The 22,110-nt window shown below is 38.5% G+C and overlaps 1 protein-coding gene across 4 annotated transcripts in view; it reads left to right on the top strand.

Annotated features, from left to right (window-relative positions):
- The window catches only part of Kcnh7 (potassium voltage-gated channel subfamily H member 7), a 421,266-nt gene that overhangs the window by 302,203 nt on the left and 96,953 nt on the right, over positions 1-22,110 (top strand). The window lies entirely within an intron of this gene.

Here is a 22,110-nt window from a genome sequence, read left to right as displayed (position 1 = left end):
GTCTAACGGGGAATTATTCCTAACTGTGTCCTCCCCTTTTGCACTTACTCCACTAAATTGAGCTGTATGCGTGTTGAAAGAAAGAAGGGGTGTCTGAGATGACAAAATCTTAGAGCGAAACAAAGCATCTCACAGCGACAATATTTTATCATTTTTCAAATAAATATTGCAACCTGAATTGTGATAAAAAAGACACTGTTCAAAAGTCTTCCCTCAAAGAATAAATAAAGATGATTTGTATTTATTATGTCAAAATAACCACCTAAGCAGTCCCTAGCTTTTGCTTACAGTGCATTTACCATGTTAGGGATTCATGGCTCTAAAATTTGTCAAGGAAGCAATTCCTCTAATACAACTTTGTTTGGCAGCGAGTGTTTGTATAAACAACCCACAATTTCAAAGGAAGGTAAATTTAGCCTGAACCCCTATTGGAAGGACTGAAAAAATTAGAATTAATAAAAAAAAAAAAGTTTTCTGAGTAGTAATTACCACAGGTAGAACTGCATTGCTATCTGCCCAGAACCTCTTGTATGAGATACATATGACAGAACTGTGCATATTAGGGCTTACGTGACCAACTTATATTTGTTGGAAATGATAAAATATGTTTGCCATTTATGATAGCATCCCTAGAATATACCTTTGTATTTTTATGTAAGAAGGCACACTACTATTGGTCTTTCCTTCTTCTTAACTAGCATAAGTCAATAAAATAGAATTAAATAAATATATAATAGAATTAAATAAATATTTTATTATTATTCATATTAACTGATATCATCTTGGTAGCTTTGAATTTTACTTACAACTTCTATCTTTATCTTAAAAATTTCTTTATAAGCAGCAACTAACATGTAGCTATAGAAATTAAGATAAGAGATGGAAGTAACCTTAGCAATTCTAGGGGCGTGGCTATAAAGTGGCATGAGGAAGTGAAGCTTGGAACACAGCAAGCATGATGGGAACTGTCCAAGAACCATAGCAGCATATATGGACAACATGGGATAGTTCTATTCTGGCACTTGATTATTTTCATGCCAACTTATCATTTACATGCCAAAGTAAACAAGGTAAAGATCAAATACAAAACAAACAACCAGCAATATTAGGTCTAATTTTGCATTAAAGTACTCTGAGACTATGCCAAGTTTCCTAGCCATAAGTGTCTTTGACATTTACATATTCATTTGATGCGACTTCCTTTGTCAAACAGTCACTAAAATTAATGTGGTAATTCTCTAAAACTTTTCACTATAAAAAAAAACTAAATACGCTAGTTTTGTCCCTAGTCTCTTATACACACTGAATTAGAATGTGTAGCTATTTTTCTCTCCAGCGAGACGAGTTTCTTTCCAGCAGAAAGCCTATGGTTAGTCACTCAATTATCTATTCTCTCCTGCAGTGGTTTGTTCATTCAACAAGAGTTTGCTGAGAGGATATACGATGTATTATCCTGGAAATGTAGACTTAAAGGAAATGACTTTACCTTGGAGACACGAAGGAAATAGACAAGTAGATTACAGAGGTATTACAAGGCAGTTGAAAAGATTATACTACCAGGGCAGACAAGATACAGAGGATTCCCAAACAGGAAACCTTACCTGGGCTGGGATGAAGGGATGGCAATTAGGTAATGTGGCCTCGTAGGCTAGTTATGAAGCTTGAGAAATTGCCAGTGTTTTAGAATAAGAATCTGGAATTTGCAGTCTGTGAGGAAACTACAGAATGAAAAACAATTGCAGTGTCGCTAGTGTTTCTTGTAATATATGACACAGCTGAGGAGAGAGCAGACTCCACGCAGTCTCCTGGCCAGGCTTTCTTCTACTTGACCTAGCTCATCACGAAAGGAAAACAAGTTCCTGAGAGTCCCCTGCTCCTCTTAGTGCTCACAGGTAGTTATCTACCGGTAAGTATCTTCCATCTTCCAGCATTCCTATGAGTCCCAGAGCAAAAGGACCCTGGTCAGCCCTTTTGGGTTTTGTGACCATCCTTGTAGTAATAGTGTAGTTCTTTGATGAAAACAACCCAAGAAAGTGTAGTGGATTCGAAAGGACTCTGCTGAAGTTCATTAGACGGCTATAGACAAGTATTCAAATTAACAGCATCGCTGCCACTGAAGTGGACATAAACACAATTATGTTAAATGCTGAATAAATTCTATATTACAGAAGTATAAAACCCACAGTTGTAGGAGAAGGCTTGTTTGTTTCCCAGCTGCCCAGACGCGAAAAAAGTCATACAGAATTAATTACAACACTTCTTGGCCTATTCTCTCACGCTTCTTATTAACTAGTTCTTATATCTTGAATTAACCCATTTCTATTATTTTATGTGTTGTTACAAGGTCATGGTCTACAGGCAAGGTTCCTGCAGGCTGAGTGTCTGTCTCCTTCAGTTGCTTGTTCATTTCCCAGCTGCCCAGACATGAAATAATGACACAGAAACTTTATTAATTACAACACTGCTTGGCCTATTATCTTAGGCTTCTTGTTGACTAGCTCTTATATCTCGAATTAACCCATTTATATTATTTTATATTTAACCACAAGGCTTGCGGTTTACCAGAAAGGTTCCGGGGCTACATAGTGTTTCTCTGACTCTGCCATCTTTCTCCCAGTATTCAGTTTAGTTTCCTGCCTAGCTCTATTCCGCCCTGTAATAGGCCCAAACAGCTTATTTATTCATTAACCAATAAAAGCAACACATATACAGAAGGACTTCCCACATCACACAGTCAATGGTTTAATACTAAAATATAAAATAGAGTTCCATGAGGGAATAATGCCCAGTATGACAATAGAAGGTGCTTTGAACTAGATGGAGAAACACTATATAACTGTATAGAATGATACCATTGACAAGAGTAGTGTGATAAATACTATAATATCACTTTTGGGAACTAAAGGGAATCTCTATTTCCCTTCAACTCAAAGTTGGTCTGATGGTGTCTATTATTCATGAATAATTTTTGACAAGTTTCATGGAACTCCAAACAGACACTATCAGGGAATAAGTTGCAAGCTGCTGCTAAACGAATGAGAGCAGGCTCACCTAGAGAACAACGAAATTTACTATTAATCTACAGGAATTTTCCTGTAGATTTACTGAGGAAAGCATTCAAGAAATTAGATTTAACTCATCACAAAAGACTTAGGCAACAATAAAGTAATTCATCAATGTTTATAAGCCCATGTATTCACCAACAGCATGCCTTTAATCCCAGCACTGGGGAGGCAGAGGCAGGCAGGTCACTGTGAATTCCTGGTTAGCCTAGTCTATATAGTAAATTACAGGGCAGTTGGTGGGTCTATGTGCATTCAAACCTAGCCTGATCTACATAGTGATTCCAGGACAGCCAGGACTATGTAAAGAGGACCTGACTCAAAACAAGAAAAAAAAAAAAGAAGAATCTATATAATACTTAAATCATCTATGTAGATTTTAAGCCAAAGTAGATTTCTAATCTTCAACACTCATTGTAAATATGTTACTGGCATGAAAATAGAATTATGGTAAATTTAATAAGAGCTGACAATGACTGTGTACTGTTTAAGAGATTCTGTGATAAAGTGTTTTATGGCTGACCAAGTTTAATCTACATAACTAGTTGGCAATATTATTATACCCATTCCTTCCCACCTAAGGTTGCTTGACGCCACACGTGGATGCCTCCGTTTCTAAACCACACTCCATGAATCTACTAGTTCCCCATTTGCATGCTGAATCTTCTCAGAAGGCATCACGGCAACAGGATATGCCTGAAGCCTGTCTTTATGGTTGAATGTCATACTCAGAAAAACATTAAGTATTCAGAGAAGTGAGGCTACAGGAACAGGAACAAAGCAGAGAGTTCTTTCTCCTAGTCTTCCACACATCTTGACAAAGAAACTTTTTTTCCATCATCACTGTTGCAGTTCATGTCTATCTATTGATGCTAGGTTTAGATGAGGACCATGGGATTTAGGGTTCTGTTTGTGTGTGACAAATTACCAAAAAAGTGAAATGACCATGATGTTACTAACACAAATACTAACTCAAAGATGATAGCATCTACTTTTTATTGAAATTTATACAATGCAAATTTATTTATAAGTTCTTCACAGTCAACCAAAAACTTCAAAGCAACTATCTATAAGAGTATTATTTATAGTAGAGGAATTTTAGTTCAAAAGTAATATTAAAATATTTAACATTATCAACTTGTGATTAGCTATACAAAATTTCTTAAAATATTTGACATATTCCTTCAAATACTATAAATATGAAAAATTCATCAGTGATGTTTTTTGAAATTTTCCACACGAAACTACAAATTAAAAATGATTTTATATAGAGCACTATTTTTCAATAATGCTGTTAAGTTAAAATTGCACACAATGAGAGATTTTAATTTACAACACTATTTTAACTAATGATTCTTCATTTTTGATGTTACAAAATGAAAGATTCATAATACTTCTGCCACATGAATAATGTACTTCTTTTCTAAACTTCATTTTGTATCTAAACTGATTTAAACATCATGCAAGTTTCAATAGAACTGAACAGATCATCTTGAACTGCCAGAAATAGCAATAATAAAAATATTATAAATTAAATTTGAAATGCAACAGAGGAGGAAAAATTGCTTCTGAATACTAGCAATTGATAGGACATTTGTTTTGTATCCATTATCTTCCAGCTATTTATAGAATACCATCAACTTTGGCAGAGCAAGAAAGAAATCCCATCCAGTATTTTCTCTATATTCTGAGCATGGTTTATAAATTACTTGTACAAATGCAAATTGAAAAGAAAACAGTATATCTGGACTTTTCAAGAAAGCATAAGGTACCCTGAACACGGGTTCAGCAGCTGTGAGTACTTAACTGTAAGCGAGTGCCAGCTGCTGTAGCTGCAATGCTTTGCTTTGCCTTTGAGTTACTACAAAGCTTTGAAACTGAAGATACTAGATTATGATTTCAAGCTTTTTCTCATATAGTCAATATAGTCTACAGTATAAATGATGATAATAAGAGTATCACTTAGGATTTAAAAAAGTAAGTATCTTATTAACAATTATCTTCTGTAAGTATGTACTATACTGCATTTACATTTAATATAAATAAACCTGTTATCTTTAGAAAATAAGTATAAAAATTTTTAAAGCAAAAAATTAATTTTGTCTATTTTCACTGAAACATATATATGTATAGGTGTATATATGTATGTCTAAGTATGGATGTGTGTGTATATATATTATATATGCCTAATATCACATATAGTCTAATAAAATAGGCCTTTGTTTTTCTAAAAGTACTTTATTTATTTTAATAATCACCCTTCAGCACAATTTTGATGCTGCAGCAACACTGGAAGCGACTGAATAAGAGCCACAGCTTTTGGTGAAGGATTCATGAATACCTGCTTAAAGCAACCACCTGTTTGATTTTATATATTCACATATTTAAAGAGGAGAAAAGAAAAAGAATGCTGTCTCCTTTAGAAGTGGGGTGTATATATATGAGTGGTCAGGAGAGACAGGTAAAAATAATTTAGCTTAGGGTTCACAGCAATAGCATGGTTACCATAGCAACTGAGGCACAGAAGAATGTGGCTGTATTGCCAAGATGGTTTTGTTTTTCCATCCCCGTCCACCCTCCAGTTAGCCAGAGCTTTGAGATAAAAGTCAGGAGCTGGAACAGGCAGGAAATGCAGAGGTAAAGTTCTTCGATCATTTTCCCTTGTAAACTAGGGGTTTGGACAAGCACATTTCAAAGGGAACTACCTAATAAGAGCAGAAGCGCTGTAAGAAGCGGTAAGTTTTTTGTGTTTTGTGGGATGAAAATTAAGCTAAAAAAAATATCAGCAATGAACCTCCACAGCATACGTGGTATTTTCACAAAAATCATCTAAGGTCTTGAAATGTGTGACTGTGGTCTTTTCTTCCTTGAGCTAAGGTGTGGAATACATTTAAAAAGAAATCTAAATTAGGAGACTAAAACAAAATAAACTAGAAAACCTTACTGGTGATCTTGGTATCAATACCTTTTCCTCCAGGTCCTTTCTCTCTCTATTGTGAAGACCTTGTTTCCAAGGGAAAGTATATAGTTAGATCACAAAACTCTCTAAAATTTAATTGTTTCTAAAAAAATCATTAAAAATTTGGTAATTTAAAATCCACAAGAATTTTATTTAATGGTGATATGAGTCTAAGGACTCCTGATTCTCCACTGTCTTTATCTCCTTTGTAACATCCACTTCTGTATCATTAAAATCAGACAAACTTGGAAACATGGGTAGAATCCCACCTTTCACCCTGCAGTTGAAGCTGAAAAGAGAATCTGACACAGCCCTGTATTTTCTAAAGCTTCACTTGTTTTGAGAACTTGCATCTTCATGTGGTTTTTATGGAAGAGGACGAACTACACAATCCTGTGAAATTCCTCTTATAACGCCTTTGAATAAAAAGGAAAAGCCCGTCCGTTCTCATTTCAGTAACCCTGGATTGGCCTCTCTTGGTTTCCCGGGGCAGCTTCAGAGCAGTGGGTACCCGCAGTCCATCTTAGACGCAGCTTCCAACCAGGATAACGGCCTATGCCTATACTCTGGTGTGTTCTCGGCGACATTAGTCTCACATTCTTTTTCTGTCTTTAATACTCCTGTTGCAGGCCCATGTGTGTTTGAGACCTATTTCTTTAGTATCTGATAAGTAGAAAGGGAGAAAGAAATATGAGATACAAAGTGATGGATAAAGGAAAGAATCTAAACCCCTTTAAGAGCGGACCTTGATGAAAGCTGGCTTGCGGACTTCAGAAGCGGAAGAGATGACCTTTTCTGCTCTGCCCACTTCTCAGTCAATGCTAAGGGCTGGCCTTATCAAAGGTGTCACGTTAGTGGTCCCAGCAGAGGTGAACAGGTTGTGGACTGAGGTATTTTCTCTTCCAATTTGTGTCCTCTCCCATTCTGTGGTCCCAGCAGAGGTGGACGGATTGTGGACGGAGGTATTTTCTCTTCCAATTTGTGTCCTCTCCCGTTGGGTTGCTCTACCATTTATTTTCTAATGCAGCAAAAAGACAAAAGGCAAAATAGCCGTTAGCCAAGTCTACTCCTTTGTGCCTGTGGATCTCGGCTACATGTGAAATGCAGGCCACATGACAGGTCCCCACACCATATCAGAAGCAAGTCCTTAATTTTCAGGACAGAATACTAAAACTGAGTCATATTGAGGGAACAGAATCTGAAGAGGAATAAAAATGAATGCAACAAAAAAGAACACCAATGCTTCTTCTCGCCTGCCAGCTGTCACTTCAACTGAACCACCTGCTCTAGAGAGGTAATCTGTCATGTATACATTATGCCCATACCTATCTCCGTTATTCATGAAGTTGTATTGAAAAATAGTGGTTTCTGACCCCCTAAATTTTCCCACTTTCAAACCCCCAAAGTACTTAAAATTCTGTTTGCTCACCCCTTCCTCCTTACCTCTCTCCCTCTCATCAGGTATTACTAACTCACTTGGTCTTTTAAATAAAGACTTTTTCTTCACCCCTGTTTCTGTCTGTACACTTGAAATGAGTGCCTCCAGATGGACACTCTGATGACTTTAGATTTAGTAAATAAGCCACATGGACATGAGAGTTCAGTATAGTTAACAGGAAAAATATCTAGCAAAGCGTGAGTATGACTTCTTCCCGGTCAGCACAACCCATTACTTGAAAATGATTGAAAAGTGATGACATTGCCCACTTATCGATTGCAGCTTTGTGTTGTGATCTGTTTTCTGTGGTGTGATTTTTTTTCTTCAGATTCCTGGTTTTATTTGTCAGACCTCCTCATTCTAATCCACACTTAAGAGGTCAGAGGACTAAAGCTTCAACCAAGTCGTATGAAAAAGAAACGAGTCAGTGTCACATTTTATATTTGGTTTCTAGACTGAACATAAATAGGCCCCTGACAGTGTTCATAAGATTCAGAGCATCCTCCTAACTCTAATTCTATTCTTCAAAGCAGATATCCATTTGAAACAAAACTACTCCCGAGAATCGCTGGGGAAGGAAGGAGCAAGGTCATGAAAGGCACAGATGCAAACTTCATTTGAGGACCTCGGGTTCCATTTGGAATCCCCACAGCTTTCTGTTTAAGTTCAAGGACAGAAACACCATTCTTTTTTTTTTTCTTTTCCATTCAGAGATCTTTTCCATCACATCTCACTGCCAAGAGAGAATCTCCCCACATCCTATAAATTAGAGTAGTTCTAGCACTTGGGTTGTGGCTGTTCCTCTGGCTCCTTTTTCATGTGGTCACCACAGCAATTTTGGATGAATTCTGTGTCTGTGGTGGTAATCTTGATTGCCAGCTTGATGGGATTTAGAGTCCTCATAAAAACAATTCTCTGGTTGTGTCAGTTTAGTTGGGAGACCCAGTCTGGGTGTGCGCAATACCATCAATGGACTGGGGTCTTAGAACGAATGAGAAGGAAAAATCTAACTGAGCGCCAGAACTCATTTCTTGCTGCTTCTTGACTGGACATACAACAAGAGAAGCCAACAACACTGTGTGGCCATGCTCTCCCTGCCATAAAGGACTGTGTCTTCAAACTGTGAGCCAAGAACATCCTTCCTTAGGTTGCTTTCATCAGGTATTTGTCCCAAGCATGCACAAAATTACAAATACATTATCCTTTTAATAATAAAATCATGCAGTCCTCAGTGCCAATAAACAGCCTGGAGTCAAAGGTACAGAGAATAAGGACTGTGTAATACCCCTGACACGAATGTTCTCAGTACCCTATATATCTGTGCATTCTCTTCTCTCTCACTTTCTCTCTCACTTTCTCTCTCTCTCTCTCTCTCTCTCTCTCTCTCTCTCTCTCTCTGTGTGTGTGTGTGTGTGTGTGTGTGTGTGTGTGTTAAGAGAACTGATTTGTTTAGGTTTTTCAATCTAAATAAACGTGTATATCTGTAATTTTGTGCTTTCATGTATCCAGATATCCTAGACCAAAACTGATTCTGATCAACAAGTATTTATTTTTACAATAAATTTTGAGTCAAGGAAACACTCAGAATCTCACATCCAAGAATAAAATTTACTTCCTAGAAGTCTGGTGCTAACTGTATTTTGTGTGCCATTCAGTGACAAGACAGTTTTAACTCCTGTAGTTTTTCTTTCCTCTAACTGGGCTATCTCAAGAGTATGTTGGCCGTCTAATCTTATTCCTCCTAGCACCAATAATGTTCAGGGGCTAAATGCACAGGTGCTTCCACCAATGAGTTATTATCGCTAACTGCAATGGAGCAGGCAAACAGGCATTTTTAACTATTTATTTTTACTTTACATTTTACTATCAGCCTCAAAATAGGTAAGAAAATTAACTTTAGGAAAAAGCATAGCTTTAAAAAAAAACACATTCTTAAAAATTAGGTAGTTGTTACTTTTTAAGGGAATATTTACAGATAGAAGAATCTGTAAATTTGTGCTAACAAGTTCTACTGCAGGCCTACTATAATTTACAATAACAAGTTCTACTGCAGGCCTACTATAATTTACAATAACAAGTTCTACTGCAGGCCTACTATAATTTACAAAAGGAAATGCAACATTCAGAATTAAAAAGGAAACAAGGAAAACATGAATGTGTGTTCATTGAAAGAAACTTTTGTTTAACTTATTTTTATGATTTTTGCCAACAACAGTTATACCATATTACATAGCCCCTCTTTCATATTACCTGAAATTAAAATTCACATTTTAAAACCATATACCAAAACAAAAGTATACACACATACTGGAAGAGATAGCTTAGAACTTGATTTAGCTTGTGTATTTTCTTGCCAACATCATCTTCAAGAGATAATTTGCAAACTGTTGAAATAATGGATTTGAAATAAGTTCTTTAAATATTCCAAATATATTTAATATCACATCTGTTTCCCACCCACTAGAAATATTAAATTAGTTGACTGAAAGAAATATAAAATTCAAGAATGAAATTTGAGATCACAGATGGGAAATGTGCCATTTATTCTATAACATTATACTTTCATTTCCTTACTTTATGAAAACTCAATTCCTTAGTAATAAGATCCCACCTCTATCCTCAGCACCAGAGTATAAATCCTGAACACAGCTTCTGCTACATAACAGTTCCAGGAATTTTCAGTTACAACAGGTGAAAATTAACCTACTAATAGCAGGGATATAATTAAATTCAGCTGGCACTTAGCATTCAGACTCTGTCCCTGACAGCATCAGGCATAGATGTTAAAATGTGTAGTGAAACTGCTCTAGAGATATAGCTTTCCGGTAGAGGAAGGAAAGGCTCCAAATTAATCTGTAAAGGTTAGGAGAACATTCTTCTGAAACGCTTTCAATTTCTCAGGGTTCAGTAGCCGTAGGAAACGGCACACATCAGTAATATCATTCTCTTCTCTTGCGCTGGCTTAATGGGTAGCCTGGGTGACCTGATGCGCCTTGAATCTGGCTCAACCAGCAAACTTAATGTGGCTGTTTAAAAGTGCTAGCATTGTTTGGAGTCCTTATTCCCAGCACAATGTTTTTTTTTTTTTTTTAAGTTTTATTTTAGCAGGCTAACTCCTTTGTTTAAACTTGAACTGTTGCCCACTGAAACCCTCTTTAATAGTTTACCTAAAATCAGTGTTCCCCACTCCCCAAAACCCCTTTTTCCTGGAAAACAAACAAATAAACACATAAGGAAGAGGACCTTGATCTGTCTCACCTCAGAGTATTGTTCCCTTACCCAGGCTGTCTCTCTTGCCTGTTACTGTATTCTGGCTCCTTCCTCATCAGCGAACATTTGGGGTGATCCAACAGTCTCCCTTAAGTCCGTTTGTCCTGCTGTGATATGCTATGACCTAGAGTTTTGTTTATTCTAAAGTTAACAGCAGCAACACCCTCATGTCCGTCAAATCCCGCCTGTTCCTAAGGTCTGCATCCAATATGGCAATTCAGCGAGCTTCACAGTTTCTACCAAATGTCCAATGACAACTTGGTTTTGTGTGACAGGAAAACTTATATCCATCCATAATATGTTGTGTCTACTTGTAGATAGATGGCTAGAGGATGGTGATGGGAAATAAACAGGTATGCGGGTGGATTCATATAGGTAACTTACCTGTATGTATGTGCATGCTGAGTTATTTCCATTTCTTTCCCTTGAGAGATAGGATTATAATTGGGGGAAACTTTATTCATTTGGCACCATCTTTTCTTAATTACTAAATATATTGAGATTATAATCTAGTTACATTTATCCTTCCCTTTCCTCCCTCTAATGGTTCTCAACACTTGGGTCATGAGCCCTTCAGTTGCAGGGGCCACATATGAGATATCCTGTATATCAGATATTTACATAACGATTCATAACAGTAACAAAATTACAGTTACAAAGTATCAGTGACATAATTGTATGGTTGTGGGTCACCACAACATGAGGAACTGTATTAAAGGGTCACAGAATTAGGAATGTTAAGAACCACTGTCCTAACACCTTTCATATTCTCTCTCCCCTACTCTCCTTCGAGTTTAAGGCCTCTTTTTACAATAATTGCTATTACATGCACACACAAACACTCAGACACACACGTTCCTAAATATAACCTGTTATATGTATAATGCTACATACATGTAAATATATGTATATATATATGTTTTCATTATATGTATATATGTGTGTGTGTGTTTGTGTATGTGTGTGTGTTTTCAGGGCTGACCATTTGACACTGGACTACTAATTGATATACACTTCTCTGGAGAGGACCAACTCTCCTGTACCAGGTTTCCTCAATTGTCCTTGTGTAGAGTTTAGAGCTTGTGAAAACCTCTGTCCAGTTTGGTATTATGTTTTTTTAACATATGGCCCAAACAACTCAACATAGTGCTCACTTATAAATGAATAATTAAAGTAGATATAGTGTCATAGTGCATAGTATACTCTTGGCAATCACAGAAAAATATAACGATGGACTAGTAGAATCGCATTTCCATTCACATAATCTTTACTGAGTTCCTACTAAATTGCAAGTAGATCTAATAAGAGACCTATAAGTTGATTCACCTGATCACTTCATTCTGTCCTTGTCTTCCTATTTTCACCAGTGAGGGGGTGCCATAAAATTAGGGCAGATGCTGTTCTTTATAAGTATCTTAGATAAACCTATTCTGAGGGAATAATAGAAGGGTTAAGACTGTGGCGTCTTTTGTTGTCAAATGTACGATAAGAGCTCGACAACTTTCTTCGCTCATTGTTCATTCATTCTTTTCCTAAATTCCTAAGCTGCAAGCCAGGTATGTTTTCTTCCCTGTTAGAGATAGTCAATAAATCATTGGTTTGAGTTCCTGAGCAAAATGGATTCTAGCTCTCTACTCTCGCATTGGAGTGTTTCATTATAAATGTTGGTTACCGTGGTGTGGTAAACCACTGCCATCGAGTTGACTAGACTAAAACAGAAAGGCAAAGGCAAAGATAATACTTCCACAGACAGAGGGGACTCATGAACAGATAGAAAAATTTAATTGAGTCTGGCATGCCAGAGGAAGTAGTATTCACAATGAGCCATGAAAAGTCAAAGAAAATGGAAGGTACCTGCACAGTGTCATCCTCGGCAGGGAGACTTCAAAGCAGATAACAGCACAGAGATTTTCAGACTGAGTGACTGGCGGTAACTGTGGAAAGGGTAGCAAAAGACACAGGCTCTTTTTTGAACCCAGTTTCTAATTCTGGCCTCCTGTTTTCTTCTCTGGTGCCCTTAGCAAGTCCTTGCTCTACAAGATAACACATTCTTCCACGTTGGTTCTGCTCTTTAAAGCATTCCATCCTAAAGGTGGCCTCATGAGAGGTTATTTAAATGTTTTAAAGTAGTCTAAGAAACTGTCAGTATACTTTCTATTTCTCTTTATGTCATTAATTCTTTGAGGATTTCATATCATTTGATGACATTCAACCTCCGACTCCTCCAAGACCCATTCCCTACCTACTCATTCTCATGTCTTCATTTTTGTTTTTTGGTTTTTGAGGTTTTTGTTGTTGTTGTTTTGGTTTGATTTTTTTGTTATTGTTGTTTGTTTGTTTCAAGCCTGGGTTTCTCTGTAGCTTTGGAGCCTGTCCTGGAACTAGCTCTTGTAGAGCAGGCTGGCCCCGAGCTCACAGAGATCCGCCTGCCTCTGTCTCATGAGTGCTGGGATTAAAGGAGTGCACTACCACCACCTGGCTTTGTTTTTGTTTTTTAAAGCCCATCCAGTTCAATTTGCTCTTTCCCACATTTTTCAGCCACCGCTTGCCAATAGCTCCTTAGCCACGAAAGGGACCTCATACGCACCTTCTTCCTCCATGCTGGGATTTTGTTTGACTTCCCATTGTAATAAAAACCCACCTTTTCCTAAGGCTGCTAATTTGATTGAAGCATTTCATATAAAAAAAAAAAACCTGCATCAAAAATAGAATTCTATTCTTGGTGGGATGTATCTGCATCAAGAAGGAGAAACTCATTAACTCAACTGAAGATTTTTATTCATGGAAACATAAAAAGGGAGGGAGGGGGGGGCTGGAGAGATGGCTCAGCGGTTAAGAGCATTGCCTGCTCTTCCAAAGGTCTTGAGTTCAATTCCCAGCAACCACATGGTGGCTCACAACCATCTGAAATGAGATCTGGTGCCCTCTTCTGGCCTTCAGGCATACACGCAGAAAGAATATTGTATACATAATAAATAAATAAATATTAAAAAAAAAGAATCTTTAAAAAAAAAAGGGAGGGAGGGGAGCCGATTGAAAGTGAAAGATAAAGTTTAGAAAAAAGCTTCCTGGTTCTATTGACAGGCCCTCGGGTTCTCTGTCTCTCTGCCTTCTTCAGGTCATTCAATACCACAGATAAATTTCCTTTTTTTTTACCTTCAGCAGTTAAGGATTCAGTCAGTCAGTCTTCTCTGAAAAGCGAGTATTACTCAAAATTCAAAGACATTTATGAACGTGTTGGACTTCCTATGTTTACTAGACAATGAAACATTTACAATGCTCTAATGATTAAGTAAACTAAGAAAATGCATATATAGCAAAGATATCTATTTAAATTAATAGTATTTCAATATGCTTTAGGTTTGAAAAACAGAGTTCCTATTTTAAGTAAAGGGAATTCAGTTTTCACCACTTAATTTAGTGTCTGCCTTCAACTACAGGTTTTCTTTCTTTTCCTAATGTTTTAAAATAGTTTCATGAAAACCTTGGGAAACGTTGGGATCCTTCACAAGATAAATCTCCACAGAGTCTCTGGTTACCTTTTCAAAACCTTCCGATACAATCCTGGATGATATTGTCATGAAGTTGAAATTAAACTAAATTCCTACACTTATTCTGCAGATCTGTGAGTCAAGGCAAAAAGGCAGAAGGAGAAGGGCCTGACAAGTCCTCATTAAAAGCACACCAGGCTGAAGAGAAAAGTCACTACCCTTGAGTTCTTGGCATCCAGTCATACTCTCCAGCGATCTAGTCATCATCACAACACACACACACACACACACTCTGGGAGAGTGGGGGCAGGGAGAGATCCCTGCATTTACATTGTTAGCATTTTATGGAAAGAAGGAACCACGATTGACAAAATGCCCTGTAGGAAAGTCTGTGAGGCACTATCTTGATCAACAGTAATGGGGTGGTTCCACCCCTTGGTAGCTGGTCCTGAGAGATATAAAGATGTAGGATGAGCAAGCTGTAGAGGAGAAAGTCAGAAATGAGCAATCTCAACAGTCTCTGCTTAGTTCCTGCCTCTAGATCCCTGCCTGATCTCTGTCCTGACTCCGATGAATGACAGACCGTAACCTTCAAGGTAAAATGAACCCTTCCCTCATCAAGCTGCTTTGGCTGTGGCTTTTGTCACAGTTATAAGGGGCAAAGCAGGACAACTTCTCATTTATAAAAGTTGAAAAAGGAGCAACATTATTCAAGTCGTGTTGAAGTTTTGAAAGTTAATTGTTGTCTGGGTTGAACCATTAGTTCTTCTTTAGGTACTGCCCCTTACTCTCATAAAATAAATGAATATGCTTACTTGAAACCCAGAAGAGCTTATTAAGTTCATAAAACATCCACCTCAAAAGAGCCTTCCAAGTCCAATATTTCAACAGCATAATCACAGCTGACCACTATGTATGGGTACTGCTTAGCCAATAAATAATGGGCTATGTTTGTTTTCAGATATTAGTTCAATTTATCAGAAAGCATTTGATATGAATTCAAGAGATTGAGTACATGTTTCTATCATGAAAAAGAGGTCTTGTGGGGGCTTCATTCAGCTAATCCTGCCAGAATGGCTCCACTCTGTCAGGAGAAGAATTTTCCAATAGTTTAGCCATTGCACTCACAAAAATGTAGAGTGTACTTCTTCTTTCCCCATCCTTGTGATTTCTGTGACCAGATCTGAGGCTTTTAAAATAAAAGTTCCCCCACATGTTTTATTTGTATCAGATCAACTTCTATTTCAAAAGCCCCAGAAAAGCCCTGGGAGCCACAGTGATTAACGACCTGTTCTAGGATTTAAACTGCTTTCTAAACTGTGATACCTTCCAGAACACAAAAGAAAGGCTGAAGTAGGTCAGGAGCTTAAACTGCCCAAGGGCCTACCTCATGCCAGTTGCAGGCAGAGGGTGAGAAATGAAATTAGTTCCAGAAACTTCAATGGATCGTGATTCACTGGCTTAATATTGGATGGGAAGGGTAAGAACATACAGCCATGATAAAACCTCAACGCTCGGCTCATTCAGAATTCTGTAATGTCAAATCTGTATTAATTCAGGTGGCGACTTGGCCTGAGAACATGCTGTACATTCTGATAAGTAGATGATACTGAGTTAGAGCAAGAGAGAGGTCACTGAGTGCCATAGAGGCTAGCCTCAACTAAACTTTAACTTGGGAGCTAGGGTGCAGAATATTCATGATCACACAAGACTTTCGCTGAGTTGGTGGCTCTATGTTCTTGTCTTCATTTGAAAGAATGAAGTTTGTGGGCCACACAGAGGAGAGCTGAGAAAGAAGTTTTGTTGTAGGATTATAGCTGGAAGATGAAAATAGAGGGAGAGATGCCCAAGATTTTTCAGAGAAGTGATTCCTGGGATGCGGGTAGAGTTGAGCTGCTGGTGAGGGGCTTTTCCTAAGACTTAATGACAGGAACGGCAGGGATGCCGGAGAAAGTGAGTTGGTCAGTCTTTTCAAGCCATCCATGTGGTGTCCAGGTGTTTTGGTTTCTGTCACATCTTCACACACTCACACACACACGCACACACACACACACACACTCATACACACACACATACACACATTTGAGCTCTAATGCTCATCTCGGTTGTGTGAAAGGAGAGGAAATTCTATGTCAAGCCAGAGCAAGAACCCGAGCCCCCTCTGGCACCCTTGACCTCTAGTCAGAGCTGAACTAAGGACATTTCTGACAAGAATCACGTTCCCTATCCCTAAATGGCTGCTGTAGGAAGTCTTACAGTCAGTGGTTACCCGCTCACTGGGGCGTGGCCTCTTATACTATATATACAGATGTAGAGCATGCATCCGGCCTCTTTTCCGGCTGCCAGATTCAGTTTCTGATCTTCATTCAAGCAGAGGATTCTGATTTGTGAGTCTACCCCTAAATAAATAACAATCTATTTCTCAATTCTGAGCTAGTGTGGGATTTCTTTTAAGCGTCCATCCACAAATGGTCGGACTACTTTCTATCTCCTGTTCTCATCAGTGTGGGTTTGAAGAGGGAGAACTTATAATCTATGCTAGAGGAAAGTTAATTATGAGATCAGAGACCAAGATATCTTCCAGGATTGCCTTACCAGAGTCAGAGTATGCTGATGACAAATTGATATCAAACCCTATGTCAGTAGATGGTATCTGAATCTACGAGGAACTTACCAGTGAGGAACACATGATCCTCTACATTCTAAAACAGGACCTAGCATCTTGTTGGAAGGTTCATTCCAGATGTCTACATACTACTATCAAGATGATTAAAAAGAAAGGTAGAGTTTGTAACTGGTAAAAAGAGAAGGGCATAGTTTCTTACAGAAGCCTAGTTTTCCCGTCAGAGGAACAATTCACGAGTCCCTGCTGTTGTTCTTAATTTCCGCGGGTTGTTCTTAATTCCTGCGGGTTAGACGAGGGTTACGCTAGAAAAGACACAGACACGCGGCGATACCACGTGGTACACTTTTTAATGGGAGGGGAAAACACACTAGGAAAAGTGAAAGGAAGGGACAAAGGGAAGGGACAAGAAGGGGAAGGGAAGGGGCGAACTCATGGCTTGTCCTTGCTTTTAACAGAGGATGCAAAGGCTTCTGGGAAATGTGTCCCGCGCTTGCGTGCGCTGGAGTCCAGAGGGATGCTGGGAGTTGTAGTGTTACAAGGGAACAACACCTGCCCAGGGCATACATCTGGTATCACGTCTAGGTACCCTCACCATTGCCATATCCAGCCTAGCACATCTTAAATACTGGCTCCTAAAGGATGCTTCCTTCCCCTGAGGCAAAGTCACACAGCAGCACATTGTCTGCTCTTCTACTGTTCCTTTAACTCTAATCTTTCCAGCACAGTTAGGAGGTCTCTGTGGTCAGGCTGTGACTGTCTTCCCCTGCTACCTTAAAGGCTCTGTGAAAAGAGAAATATTCTAAGTTACTTTCTAAATCAATATGGGAGTTTACTTTCAAAACCAGAATGGAGTATTCTTTTCAGACAACAGGAGATGGAAAATAAGAATAAGAACAAAATGGTTTTGCACCGTTTACTTTTATTCTTCTGTGTGTTTTTCTCTGCAAAGACAGAAGTGACAGAGATGGTTTTTCAGGGGCCCATCCACTGCAAAATAGGAAATAAAAAAACAAAACTTTACCTTCTCCCTTTTTCCATCCTTTCTCTCCCTGAGGCCTACTGAAAACAAACTCGGGGTTCAGTTTGTCTCAAGACTGATCCCTGTGGTGATTTGTGTCAGTGAGTGGCAGGGGAGAGCAGAGGGGGGCGGGAGGAGGGTCGTGCAAATGAATGGAAGGTGCTGGCAGTGCTCCCAGTCAGTCAGCCTGCACACTAGAAGCTCCACCTCCTCTTGGATTTGTCTCTTGTGCTCCCTTTGCGGTACAATGACTGTGCTTTGAGCATTTCTGACTTGTAGGCTGAGTCAGAGGTAACAAAAATCTGTAGACTATCCAGAATGACCTTAGTTTCCAAGTTAACAGTTGCATGGGATCAGGTAAGAGTCCCCTACTTCTTTGCTGTTTCGAATACAATTTTGTTTTTTGTTTTTTGTTTTTAAATCAGGTACATTAGTACCACTGAGGGATGATGTTTATGTGCCCATTCACGTTCTAGGCATCTTATTTCCACCCGAGGTACCAAACACGTAGATAAATCTGATGGTCTGCTTCAAACCCATGAGCATTTTTATTGCTATAATAAAGGGCTGTTACAAATGTGATGTTTTGTGCATAAAATCATTTGAACATCTTAGAATCTGTGTTTTTCCCAGAGGTGAGAATGGGCTATTATCCTGTGTATCTTCAAACCTGCAAATCTTCCCTGGAAAGACACTCTCTTCTCAACTCACAAGGAAAAGAAACACCGTGTTTCACCATCATGACTTAGTCAGAATCATAATGGGGTTAACAATTGTCTCATCGATTATTTCAAGATTAGGTATGCTTAAAGAGTTCTAAACGTGTATTTAATAGAGTGCACTAATGAACCTATGCTATTAACGATAAAGAGCAAGTGATAGATTGCTTAGTAAAGTGGAAGTAATTTTCAATGAACTGGGAAGAAAGTCTTCATTAGTTCAAGATTTATAACTTTTATTTTAAATATACATAACATTGAAAATATAAAATCTGCTTTAAAAGATTAACTCATTTTAGCATCTATATTCATAAAAAGGAAGATGATGGCTCTCAGATAATGAAGTTTTTTGAATTACTGAGTGGATCAAAGTGCTGAGGGATTATTGGACAGTAATGCCAAGAAAATATTAATATTCTGATACAGCCTTTGATATCACAAATATGCTTCACAAAATGAATACTGAGAGTTTGTTCTATGTATAGAGTTCCAGTATAATTTGGATCAGAAAGTTTAAGGGTATTATTTCAGCAAGTTACACTCAAATGACTAAGGATTGATAAATTGAGTTTTGTTAATAGGCAGCAATCTCCCTCATGAGATACAGTACTCCAAAGACTTTTTCCAGATCTGGGGTGTTCAGCCCCAGCTTCCAGGCTGCCTCACTGAAGGCAAACTGCTCTCCCACAAAGGGTCTTCTCCAGTTGCAGCTCTTTTGGGGTTAATGTATTCTTGGTGGAATTATCTCCCCCATTGATTGCTGCCCTGGGAATTTTAGTGTTCATACAAACTAACAAACGTCCACCAGGCAAGCACCAGCAATGCCCAGCTGGCTCTTTGTCCCCCACGAGACATTTTCTCAGTTAGAGCCTCGTAATTGTTTAGCGCAGCTGCTCCCATTTCCAGGGTGCCAGCTCATCTGAGCCAACTGTATGCACACAGCCATGACTCATGAGACTGAGAAAGCACACATCAGCGGTGGGTGGGGGACTTCAAGGACTCCATTTTAAAATTGCCTTCTTCTTTGTCTACGACTTGAGGGGAAAAATCACAGTGAAAGGTGCTTATTTAAGCAGTATAAATATCCTATATACTCATGAATTTCGGCTATAGGAGCGCATTGAAACCTCGCTGTTTTTGAAAGTGCTCGTTGTTACATCTCAGCAGTTACTTAACTCTACTGTATGTGTTACAATAACAACTATATTGTAAGAACTGTAGTTTCCTAAACACACACAGAGAGAGAGAGATACAGGATAAAGAATCAACCTAATATTCAGACTGCAGAACGATCAGGTAGAGAATAGATACAGAAGCCCGAATGACTGACTTCATGCTGTGATCGCTGGCCTGAGGGTTTGCTACACAGTTTCCAAAAATATTCCAGAAATACTAGAAATACATCTTTGCAGGGGGAAAATAAAGATTATTACTCTGAGGTGATTTGATTTCATTAGGGATTTATTGTCAATTAGAGATAGCAATCGCATCCGGGACATTACTTTCTTCAGTAGTATGTACGTGGTATAATTAGACAGTGTGATCCAACTGCACATACACAAAACTGTCTCCAGGGACCTATAGTGTATATGATGGGATGATAACTTTGACACATCAAGCAGTGTTGTTGAGAAAGAAATTAGCCTCCGTCTTAATGTCTGGAACAATAAGTATATGCAACTGTACATCGCTGTGGGTCAGGAAGTAAGGACAGATTTCCTCGGGTGCCTGTGGCTCACTGCAGGCCTGTTACAAGGCTGAAAAACATGTCTGTAAGTCAGGGCATCATTAAAGTGCCTATTGGTCATGACTACAGGTATCTCTAGGATGAGCTAGGAAACAATCTGTTTCCATGAACACATCTAGGAATATAGGACTCAGAAATATTCTAAGTTGTTCTTGAGATTTCTACCAGGACTCCCTCTTGCCACTGTTTTTTGTTCCTCTGGAGGCAGAGATGGAGTAAGTGAGTATCCGCGATACAAAGACACTGTCTGTTTGCCCTAGTATTAGAAGTAACACCCATACTTTTTACCACATTCTATCACTAGGGTCACATCTATAAATGCAGCCTACGTTCTTGAGGACACAGTCACAAAAGGTTTGAGTATTAAGAAGCAGAAATCATTGGTGACCACTTGAGAGACTGCCTGCCATGTGGAGGGAGGGTGCTAGCATTTCTCCCCAGAAATATGAAACTCTCACATCAAGTTATTTTCAGGATCACTATTTTTGACACATTGCAATAACACTACTTTTATTCTGATATAGTGGTCCTTAGCAACTGAAAATCTGCATATGTAACAATTAACTGTCCACCAAAAAAAATGTTTCTTATTATTAAGGCATATGATACCATTTGCATACACTATATAGATATAATATTAAATTATTAAATAGTCTTCAACTTTTTAACGTGTGTGTGAATGATTGCACATGGGACAAATGGATGGACAGAGCAGGCTTGTGAAAGTTAAGAGGAAGTTGTGGAAGTTCCATAGGATATTAATCTATGGCATTTGGGTCTCTCCTCCCTTCGTGTGGGTTAAAGGGCTCAAATTCAGATGAATGTCAGACCTGGATGGCCAGCCCTCTTGCTTGTTGAGCCTTCTTGCTGGTCCTAAATGGCCTTTAACATATTGGGCTTTAAAACCAAGCATTGTAAGTTCTAACCATGGTTCTGTCATTCATTTTATGACCCTGGAATGTTTATTCAACACATGGACATTCAGTTTCTTCACTGAAAACTAAAACTTGATAGAATTGCTGTAGAAACTGAGAAAAAAGTAATGCTGGGTATAGCTCTTTACAACACAGTGCCTAGCTCTTACAAAGAATCCATAACACTGTTACTATAGGTTCCTCATTATATTCTGGAACTACTTCATAGGAAACTTTATAACAACAGAAACTAATATTCTGAGTTTATTTTTTTAACTAACTCTGATGTTATTTCTTCTAGAAAGCGTTATCCTTAGACTCCTTTATTGCTGGTGTTCTCATAGTGCCTGTAAAGTGTTTTGATTAAATCCTACATCATTTGTTTCCTTCCAAGTCCTCCCCATCATACATACACTGTCCATCAAGTGCTCTTTAAAAAAAGAGAGAGAAATTGTCCCAAATCCATTTAGTGCTGCTTCTATTTACGTAGGTGTAAAACCATCTTCCAGGGCATGTATAGCCTCTCAGAGGCTACACAGGACACTCCTCCTGTTATCAAGAGCTTCCCAGAGAAGTGTGGGACTTCATCTAGAGTGTTTTCTTGATCTTATGCAGATATTGTGTGTGCAGTCCAAGTCACAGTGAGCTCGTGTGTGCAATGACCTGTGATGTCCCGTAATTACTATTTCGCTGTAGATGTCTATTCCCTGTGGTTCTAACAATGATTTTCCCATTCCCCTTCTGCAATAATCTCTGAACCTTGGAAGGAGGAATGTCAAATGGATGTTCCGTTTAGAGCTGAGCCCTCCACAGTCTCTTATTCTGTGCATGTTGATCAGCCATGGGTCTCTATATCAATTTCCAGA

This window comes from Microtus oregoni, unplaced genomic scaffold (genome assembly GCF_018167655.1).
Source record: "Microtus oregoni isolate MIOR12 unplaced genomic scaffold, Mior012 000037F_ref0000500, whole genome shotgun sequence".
Taxonomy (NCBI): domain Eukaryota; kingdom Metazoa; phylum Chordata; class Mammalia; order Rodentia; family Cricetidae; genus Microtus; species Microtus oregoni.
Note: the sequence above shows the minus strand (reverse complement) of the source record. Positions and strands in the feature narration are given on the sequence as shown.